Here is an 11,259-nt window from a genome sequence, read left to right on the forward strand (position 1 = left end):
ACTGCTTTCCAAAGTGGTTGAACAAGTTTACATTCCCACCAACAATGAAGTAAGGTTCCTTTCTGTCCACATCCCCTCCAGCATCTGTTGTTGTTAGAGGTGAAGAGTAATCTTGATTGTCAGTTTGCTTCTGAGGAGAAACTTCCAGAAGACTAGCAAAGCACACCTCTATGTGCATCTGTGATGGACTTTCTAGGTCATCCACAGGCTCTGATTTTATCAAAGGATTCATCCATCGATGGGCTCGAAATTTGAATGCACTATTAATGAGTGGTTTGTTTTTTTTTTTACTGTGAAGCTAGTTATGGGGAATATTTCACTGAAACCAAGCTTTGAAATGTTATATTTTGGTCTTGGCCAAATACATTATTATTGAAGGAATATCTTTAGTAACACCTCAATTAAATTTCATATGGGCAATCAGGGCCACAAGAAAAAACAAAGAAACTGTTAAAGGCATTTATAAACATAGCCTATTTACTTTATAAATATGGAAATTAGAACATTATTTTTTTATTTTGCTTTGACAAACTACCTGACAAAATCAACTTAAAGTAGAAAGGATTTATTTGGTCATACTTTGAGAGGCTTTAGTCCAGAAAGCCTTCATTCTTTGAGTCATGATGAAACAGAACATGAGTATGGGTAAGTGATAGAGAAGGTGTCTCAGTTCGTGGCAGTCATGGAAGAGAAGGGTAACAGGAACTAGGACAAAAATATACTGTTTAAAAGCTTGCTCCCAGTGACCCACTCCCTTCAACTGGCCTCAAAGTCCACAGGTCCACAATTCTTCATTCAGATTTTATATTCAAATTCAGTAGATAGTTAGGACACAGCAATGTTTCATTTATTTGAATGCATAGGTGCCTAGGGTCAGAGAATCCCCTCTCTTGACCCTGCCACATCTACTCATCATTTCTAAAAGGTATGAATTAGCTACGTAGATCATAGCTCAAGAATAGATGGGTCAAATTTTAAGCAGATTGGCTCTTAGTTGTTGATCTTTACTGGACATCTGGACATCTAAGTTCTGAAGACTTTCCTAATTTGATTTGTCCTGGCAGAGATACCCCCCTCCTACCCTACCCATACACACACACACACACACACACACACACACACAATTCTTCATTTACCACTGACGTTATATAAGACATGATACAATTGAATAAAGAAGGGTCACAGTAGAAGCAGAGGATGACAACAGGTATTTTTTTTTGACTAATGTTTTCCTAAGAGCCTCCTTGACCACTAATACATATCCACCAAATTTGTAAGTGTGACTGAAGAGCTGTTGTTGCAACTGTAACAATCTGTATTTTAATTTCTGAAACCAAGACTTCTAAACACACCGCAGTTAAATTCATTTCCAACCTTGTTACTAAGACTTTCACAGAAACAAATAATTGATGTCTCTGACATGTGAAAGCGTGGAAGCAGGAAGTCGAAAGTGTAATTAAGTAAACTTGTTCAATAGCAAGTGTATCTATTAGTCAGTGGAACAGGTGTCATCATGTTGATAAATGTATAAATCTTTCATAAAGTATTTGAATACCTCTCTGATAGTCATTTGTCCCCAGATGTACACTGTCATCCATGCTACGATGAGATTAAAGCATTGAAGAAAAACGACTGCTGTTTGCACTGTGAAATATACAGAAAGATATGAAACATAAGGATGCAGTCTAATAAATTATTATGAAGCAAACACAAGTTAAGTGGGTCGGCACATGCAAAGTTTGTCAGTATGCTCAAACCCCCAAATGGTCTCCCAAAGATAAATATTTTTGTCTTTCTTTCCTCTTTAAAAGTAAAGGATCATGTTGATTCCTATGTTATTTTGTTGTTTTCATTGTTATATTATTCTAGTTTGGGCTTCTCCATTCTGTAAAGCAGTTTTGCTTGGTTTGTGAGAAGCACTCATGTTAAAATTCTATTATTTAAAATTGTCTATGCTATGACTTAGCTTTACTAACAAACAACCAAATTGTTCCAAATAGGAGATCATTTCAAGCAGTATTTTTATGAGCAGTTTATATGTGACATTGGTATCTGTTTACATACATTTAGTGGTATATATCATATCATATATTATATACTACATTACACATTCTATATTGTGTATACATAATATGGTTTACATGCTGCTCAGTAATGTACATGTATATTTAAATACAACATTCCAAATAGTTTTCTAATACAGTGTATAATTTACATTCCCAATTCAAATTATAAAAATGCTTATTATTAAGCTAATCAATGTTTACCATGTCAGTCCTTAAATTTTTACTCTGATGGAGCTACTATTTAGAATTTTTCTCATTACTAGACTAGTTTACCAATATTTCATGTATTTCTTTGGAATAAAGGAAATTTTGCTGTCATTGTGAAAAATATGGTAAGTCTTTTTACAAATGATTCTATTATATGTGTATACTTTCTTATTGATTGACAGAAGTTTCTCTCATATAGATGTATACGTATATTACTGTCACATATGATAGAACTCCCCTTTCGTTCATATGTTTGATAGAATCTTCTACTCTTCCTCGTATTTGGTTAATGATACTTATTCGAATAAAATTATTCTTGATCAATTTTAGTGTTTTGTAAAAATTGTTTAGGAATTTTTTCCTGCCAACCCTCTAAAAACTTGATTCCTTTTTTTAAAGAAATGTTTTCTTGTTTATCTCTTTAGTTGAGGGCTCACTATGAAGCTATGTTGCCTAGAAATCATCATGTAAATTACACTGGTCTCAGTTTTATAGCCTTCCTGTCATAATCTCCCAAATACCTGGATTACAAGCTTATGTGGAATCTCAGTGGTTATCATTACATTTATTTTTACACCCATTTATATTCATTTCTAGACTAATGTTATAATTAGAAACTACTAAATGTCAAGTATAAATGGAAACTCAGTTGGACAAAGGTCATTAACTGAAGTATACTTTCTACATCTACTTTAGAGTTTTATCTTTCTTAATAAATAACCTTAGATTCCTGAGTTGGGCTCTAGTCCCTTGTACTGTTGGAATAGTCTGGTGCTAATCTTATATTCTTCTGAATTCTGTACTATATAATCTGATTAGATTTAAGGAGAGTAAATACTTTACTTTTTCTTTTCTTTAGGAGTTCTTTGACCATACTAGACTCTTGTAATAAGTTTGAATATTAAAGTTCACATTCCAGAAAATGCTGTTAAGGATTTTGTATGAAATAACAGTCTAAATACATATTTACAAGATTGTATTACTTTCTTAATATTTATTTATGTATTATATTTGGGAGGCGCTGAATTTGAACTCAGCATCTCATGCTTGCTAGTCAAACTCTGAATCACATAAGCTATTCTCATCATTTTTGTTTTAATTTTTTTAAATGGAGTCTAATGCTTTTTGCCAGAAACAGTTCTGGACCCTGATCATCTTACCTATCTCTTCTGCATAGCTGAAGATGAGCATCACTATTTCCAGCTTGTTCATCAATATAGTATGCTCTGTAAGTATTTTGGGGGTTGGGGCTGGTCTAGCCTAGAAAAAAAATCACCCTGATGTCTACCTACTACATAGATGGTATTACAGGTATGAGTCACCAAACTGGAACCCACAGTACCACTGAAGCTAATTTTCTAATATATGTTTTCAAGTAATTGGTTCCATTTCTTTTCCTTTTCCAGTCACTTGTAAGATTGTGCTTCAACAGTCTGCATGTTTCCTTCATATCATGTTAGACATAAAATTAACTTTTTGAAAATAATTTATTGAGCAATGAACAGGACAATAGTAGATTTATTTTTTTTAATCTTCAACAACTGTTGGAAGTTTAAAATATATTCTAATGACATATTGGTAGACTTTTGGAAGATTTTTCTTTCACCATTCATGACAAGTATAAAAATGATTGCTTTATCATTGATTCCTACTTTACCAATATTCATACTTTTTATTTCTTTATCTTAAGATTTCACAGCCAGCTTGGACACCCAGTATACTCTTGAAGGGAAGAGGGATGATATCCTCAGGCCATTTTTAATGTCAGCAGGAAAGCATTCCTTTATCTTCAGTTACTACAATGCTTTCTGTCTCTTTCTCTGGCATACTTTAACCATTGAAAATGTAGTCTGCTGTTTCCATGCTACTAAGATTCATAGAAATCCTGAGTTTTAGTAAATATGCTTCTGTAAATATTAATGCAATCTTTAATCTATTGAAATTTTTGAATATTATTTACAAAAATTTAAACATAGACCTATTTCGTGTGCAAGGAATAATCATAACTTTTGTTCTGGTTTTTACTTTTTGTGTGTTCTAATGACATAAGTTATTTAGGGTTTTTACTACTTCATGTTTGTTTGAGATTGGCCTCTAGACCTTATTCTTAATATCCTTCTCAGGATTGATGCTAGTGCTGTGGTTGCCTCATTTTCTACAGGCAAGGTGAATTGAGCATTTCTAATCCCAGTTTCTGAAGAGAGTGATCAGAAAAATTGTGGTTCAAGGTAAGCATGAGAAAAAGTTTAGCAAGATTTGGGCTGGAAAGATGACTCAAGTGACTGAGAAGCAGCCCAGCAAGTTAGCCAAGCTACTTCAAGGCCATAATTCAAACTAGTATTGGGAAAAAAATAAAAAAAATATATAAATACAATGCAAAACTCTAAGAACTTAAAAGCCAAGCCTAGCTTCTTAGGATATGGAGAATTAGAGCATCATGTTTGAAAGATAGCCTTGGCCTAAAAGTCTAGGTGACTCTATTTCCAAGTAATCACAAAAAGCCAAGCTAGAGGCATAGTTCAAGTGGTCAGGCACCATATATGAGAAGAACACCAAGACACTACAAGTTGCTGAGCTCAAACACTAATCCAATATATACAGAAAAGTTACTAAGGCCCCATTTCAATCAGTACACAACCTGGTTTACTGACACAACCTGGCTTACTGTACAAATCTGTCAGCCAAGCTATGTGGCAGTATATAGACAGGCCAGCCCAGACAAAACCATACGTCCCTTCCTGAAAAATATTAAAAGAAAAAAGGCTGGAGACATGGAAAAATTGTGCAGCATTGAGCCAACAAGTATAGAAGTCTGCATTCAAACACTGATATTGCCAAAATAAAGAGAAACAGTTCAAGTTTAGTGGCACATGTTTGTGATTCCTGCCATGTAGGAGTCTATTGGTAGGAAGATCCTAGACTTAAGCAGGCCCCAAGCAAAAATTGGAAATCCTAACTATGAAATAACCTAAAAGCAAACAGGATTGGAGGTAAGACTCAAGTGGAAGAATGCAAATGAAAGTTCTTTATTTCAAACTCAAGTGCTGTCAATAAACAAATGTTCTGTGTTCTGTTTGTGAATTATAATGTATCTATTTTTTCTGCAATCTGACTATATGATATACTATCTATTTGATGTATGTGACTGAAAATTATGCTCAAATCTCTGGCTATCTTTGGACATGTGAATCTTCATCTTATTTTATTTACTAACTTTATCTTTCAATTTGTTGAGATCAACTTTGGCATGAACAAATTCCAGTTATGTTCTTTCTTTCTTTTTTTGGGGGGGGGGTCCAGTCGTGGGGCCTGAACTCTGGGCCTGGGCACTGTCCCTCAGCTCTTCAGCTTAAGGCTAGTGCTTTACCACTTGAGCCACAGTACCACTTCAGGCTTTTTTCTTTTTTCTTATGTGGTGCTGAGGAATCGAACCCAGGGCCTCAGGCATGCATGCAAGGCAAGTGCTCTACCACTGAGCCACCTTCCCAGCCCCCCAGTTCTGTTCTTTTGAAATAATATTCCTGTAATATTTTCATATTAAAGTCTATTTTACTTGTTATCTACTTGATTGTGTACTTTCTTTTATATATCTTGTCATAAATTTTTATCTTTAAAATTTCAGCATTTCTTTCTTTCATTTGTTCATTCTTTCCTTCATTCTTTCTTTCTTTCCTTACTTTTTTTCTGGTCCTGGGATTTGAACTCAGGGCCTCAGGTACGCTTGGCTTTGATTGCTTGGCTGATCTTATAACATTTGAGTTTATGCATCCAGCTTGGTGATTTGCTGGCGATTTTGGACATGGCATCTTTTGGATTTTCTTTTTCCTGTTTTTTTTTTTTTTGCAGGGGGGGCGGTGGAGTGGGGTTGGGGGGCCTGAACTCTGGGCCTGGGCGCTGTCCCTTAGCTCTTCAGCTCAAAGCTAGTGCTCTACCACTTGAGCCACAATGCCACTTCCGGCTTTTTTCTTTTCGCTTATGTGGTGCTGAGGAATCGAACCCAGTGCCTCAGGCAAGCAAGGCAAGCGCTCTACCACTGAGCCACCTTTCCAGCCCTCTTTTGGATTTTCTTATTTGGGCTTGCTTCAAAATGCAATTTTCTATATTTTACTGTTCTGAGTACATAGGGCTACAAGTCTGAGACACTGGCCACTGAGTTACATATCTACATTTATTATTTGTCTTTAAAATATCCATTATTTTCAGAAAATAATCTTTTTCTGGATGTGTTAGTCCATTTACATTTTCTATGAATGTTAATAAATTTTCCTTGAATATATATTCCTGTTGATGTCAACTTGAAAGATCTAAATCATTACTCTTTTGAAAATTAACAAAATTACCAAGTTTCTGTCAAATACAAATGTATTTTTGGGGCCAAGATCCAAAATAATATAAAAATTAAGAAGACTAATCCTTGTATATGGGATTCTCTTTTAAAGATCTCCTCTGTTGCACACACACACACAAACATACACACACACACACATACACACACACACACACACACACACACACACAAATCATCCCAAACTTGTATTTTTGTTTAAATAGCAAGAAGTTTCCAAATTGTGAAAAAAAAATGACTGCAAAACTTATGTCTGCAATAAATTTGCAGCATCCTCAAATGTAAATTGGTAGTGGGGACATTATGCAGAAACTAAGGAGAAACTTCTCAGAAAAGAATAAAAAAAATAGTGCTTTTAGGGGTATACCTTCTTAAGATAAAGTTTTATTTTTAATAAAAATATCTAATTAAAAAGATTTGTGTTGTGCGGTATCACTAGGACTTTTCATCTCACATTTTAAAGATTGTTATGTGAAAGGGTATCCAACCTTAGGAACACAAAACTTCATAATTATAGAAATAGTATGTGCCCTGGGGTGGAAATTTCACACAATTTATTCATATAAAATGAAACATAAAATAAAATCTTATGGTGTTTTCTTTAGGCCTTTATTTTTATTTTTGCTTTCTAATTATTTCCTTTTTGCCACAGAAGATATTTGAATGAATTAACAGAGATTGACAGAGAATGAGAAAAACAACAACAACAAAAACAAAAACAGCTCCTTTGAAGACTTGTTAAACCCAAGGAAAGACCAGAGACCAGAGGTCAAAGTGTGGTGTGTGTGTGTGTGTGTGTGTGTGTGCGCGTGTGCTCACACGTGCACCCATGCAGGTGTGTGCACGCACAAGTAGCTTTCAGAAAGGCTATGAGTTTAGCTAAAATTCTTAATGTGTGTAGTTCATACTAAATACAGGTTGCAATGCATGAGGCACAGGGAGAAACCTGTGAAACCTGTAGAAGGTCAAAGCTGAAAGTTATAGGTTAAACACTGGAAAGACCAGATCTAAATCTATACTTCCTCATGCCAAAGCAGAGGTTATAGAAACAGGGGGATTTTGCTGTTGTTTGTTTCTATCTTACTACCTTAGATGGACAATAGGGTGGTGAAAGGTAATGAGAATGTGATTGCAAAAAGTGTAAATGGATTTTTGCTCACTCCATTAAGAGTGACCAATGTAAAAAACATTTAATGGGATTTTTAACTTCTGTCATAAAAGATTTTTAATGTGATTTCTTTCTGGAAAGAATTTTTAGCATGCAATTTTCACATGAATCTATTTACCAAAATTAGAAACTTGACCTTCTCCAGTTCCAAGTATATACAACCATATGGAAAAAATGAAGTCTAAAACAGATCAGAGAATGGAAAACATGGTTTACTATATAGAACAACCTCATCTCATCTCTAAAAGTTTATTTCTACTTCATCCTCTTTCAAAAATACTTGTCCATGCAAACTATAACCTTAGACTTTAGCTCTTCTCTGTTCTTAGAAGTCTATTCTTTTCATTTTCAGATCTAGATCTGCCAAGTTGAATACATAAACTCCAATCTATTCTTTCTTTAAGATATAATTGTGCTTATTGTCATACACTTAACTTTCATATATTCTCTATATGTCCCAGATCTCTCTGCTCTGAGTACTGCATTCATATGATTTATGTATTTGAAATACATTTTATCATGAACAGTTCTATCATTCATGTTTCTCTTAATGTCGGCATATTTGGAAATTGAAATGAGTACCCATAAAAGAAAAGAAATTTGCAAACAATTTTTATTTTATTTTATTTATTTATTTTTATTTTTTTAGTATACAGCGGACCACTAAATGCCAACTCAAGATTAAAATCAAGTGAAATTGTGCTGTCTGACCCACTGTGGTCAGAATTGATACAGTGGAAGTTATTTTTGTTGTTATTTAGTTGTTGGGTTTTTTTTTAAGGCAAGGATAAAATAAAATCTCTCATCACAGAATTTATTCCCCCTCCCCAGCTTTGGATACCATTATAGAAATGAAGGTCTCTTGCTTTTCCAAAAGTTTCTAAGAAAGTCTGTATCCCCTAAAACAGAATCAGTCATTTCCATTTCCATATGAAGGATTTTTTTTCACATTCATGTAGTTTGTCCCCTATAACTTCCACTTGTACTCTCACTGTCTACTGCTTCAGTCTGCTTCCCTTTCAGATTGTATTCTTTTAGAGCATTGCTTGCCCCATGAATGCATATTATCTCTCATCTTGAAAAATGCCAATAAAAAAGCAAATTATATTTGTTCTCTAAGATGTTTGCTACAAACCATGACTGATTAGTGTTATATATGACATCCACAAGAACAGTAATCAAGGTTATGTTCGCATTGATTTTTTACAGAGGTGAAGTCCCTTTGATGTATGACTCCATCAACACCTCCAATGACAAGATTTGCACATGAAATTAATCCCAATTAATTATACTGTTTGGAGGTAGCGCTGGTTCTTTTATGTTACAAAATAAATATTAATTTAGTGACTTTTTGTCACCTTGTGAGGCTTATTTAGTTAAGGGAGGGGGCCTGATATTGATCAGTATCCTGAAATATAAAAGAAAGGTTAGATAACTGAAGGGGCCTAGAAAGCTAATCCCATCACTTGGGGGACCTCAAGTCTTAAAGCATTCCAGTACTATTTTATTTTCATTTTTACTACTTAACTTTGACTTCTGGTTTCTGAGAAAAAGCACTCAGTCTTATATGACCTATATTTAATATTGACTTTTAGCCAGGCATGGTTTTATTATATTTTTTCACATCACTTTTAGCTTGCCTGCTATCTTATTGCCTTAACACAGATACCTCTGTAATAGGAGACAAAAATAAATAAATAAACCTCTTAAACCACATCCAGACTAACACAGAATTTGTGGTGTTAGTTATTGAGAAAGTTTTTATTTTTTTTGTGATATTTAAAGGATAAAATAAAATTCTATGAAAATAGAGATATGGAAGATAAGGCAGTCCTTTTATTTCTTCAGCTTGATGGGAAAGCATTCTAAAACTATTATTTCTGGAATAACTAAATCTATTCTATATGTCTTACACATATCTATAGAAATTAAAATACTTAAAAACCTTACTTAGCACATATTTCTGCACTAAAGTGCTGACCTGAATGTGCTAGTTTGTTTTTTTTTCCAAGTCTTTTTTATTATGAAAATACAGTACAGAGGAGTAACAATTACATGAGCAAGATAATAAGTACATTTCTTATCAAGCATTGTTGCCTCCTTCTTTGTTTTCCCTTACCATCCCTGCCCTTCCCTCCCCCCGCCCAGTCCCCTGTCTAAGTTGTAAAGTTTGTTTTTCCACATAATGACTTGTACAGCTCATTGTTGCAATGGGTCCACATGGATCCCTATTTAAACAATTTATACCAACATCAAATTATACCAACATCAAATACAGTGAAAACAGGGGTTATACCATGGGGAAGGGACATACAAAGCAACAAAGAAATCATCTTATCAATATGTTAGAAATAATAGCAATAAAGAAAAATAAAACATTTGTGTGCTCCTTATTTTGTGCTTAGGATATGGGATTTTAGGACAGGGGTATAGATCTTTGCAAGCATTTATCCTTATACCATATGGTCCCAGCAGTCTTTATCGGTCTAGCATTTCCTTCGACTTCTCATGGTTAGAATTCCTCTCCACCGATTCTGATATATGGACTAATTTCATATTTAATTGCCTACTTGAAACAGGGTTTTCCCATACTTTGTAAAGACTTATAAATTTTTATAGTTACATGTCTGTGCACTCAGAAATCAACCTAACATCTGAATATGTGGTCAAATTCTAGCTGACTGAGTTTATTGAGAGTCTGGCCTTGGGAATTAATACTAACATCCTTTTTCCAGGTTAACTTCTTGTAACCCTCTTGCATTCTAATAAGCAGAGATTCTAATCTTATCTAATTGACAATTCTCAGTAGCTATGATTTGATCATGGTATTGATATTGAAAAGGTCAATCAATGTGCTTTTACAATTTTCCATTTTAGTTTTCAGCAGTCTCTCTTTTTAGCAGGCAAAACTTTTATCATTCCATCCAAGAAAGTTAATCATTAATGTATTTTCTTGTTGAAAGGTTCCCCGAGTAAACACAACATCATATAGATTCAGTTAGAAAGTAGATCTTGTGATGGAATCTGTTTAGCAGTGGAATATGCTGGGGTAATGTGGCATGGAGTAGTTTCTGAAATCAAATCACTTGGATCTTGCATTTAATTATTATTGCATACATGATCTTAAACTAATTATACATATAATCAATTCCTTCATCACTCTATTATATTTTTTCTTTAAACCCTATTTCTGTGGTGTTGGGGCTCAAACTCATAGCTTTGTACATGCTAGACAAGTATAGCACTATTGAGCTTTATTCTCAAGCCACTCCCCATTTTATGAGACAGTACTTTGCTATGATTACTCAGATTATTCTTTTTTTTTTTTTTGGTCTGGTCATGGGGCTTGAATTCTGGGCCTGGGCACTGTCCCTCAACTCTTCAGCTCAAGGCTAGCACCCTACCACTTGAGCCACAGCGCCACTTCCGGCTTTTTTCTTTTTGCTTATGTGGTGCTGAGGAATCGAACCCAG

This window comes from Dipodomys ordii, unplaced genomic scaffold, assembly GCF_000151885.1.
Source record: "Dipodomys ordii isolate 6190 unplaced genomic scaffold, Dord_2.0 Scaffold25, whole genome shotgun sequence".
Taxonomy (NCBI): domain Eukaryota; kingdom Metazoa; phylum Chordata; class Mammalia; order Rodentia; family Heteromyidae; genus Dipodomys; species Dipodomys ordii.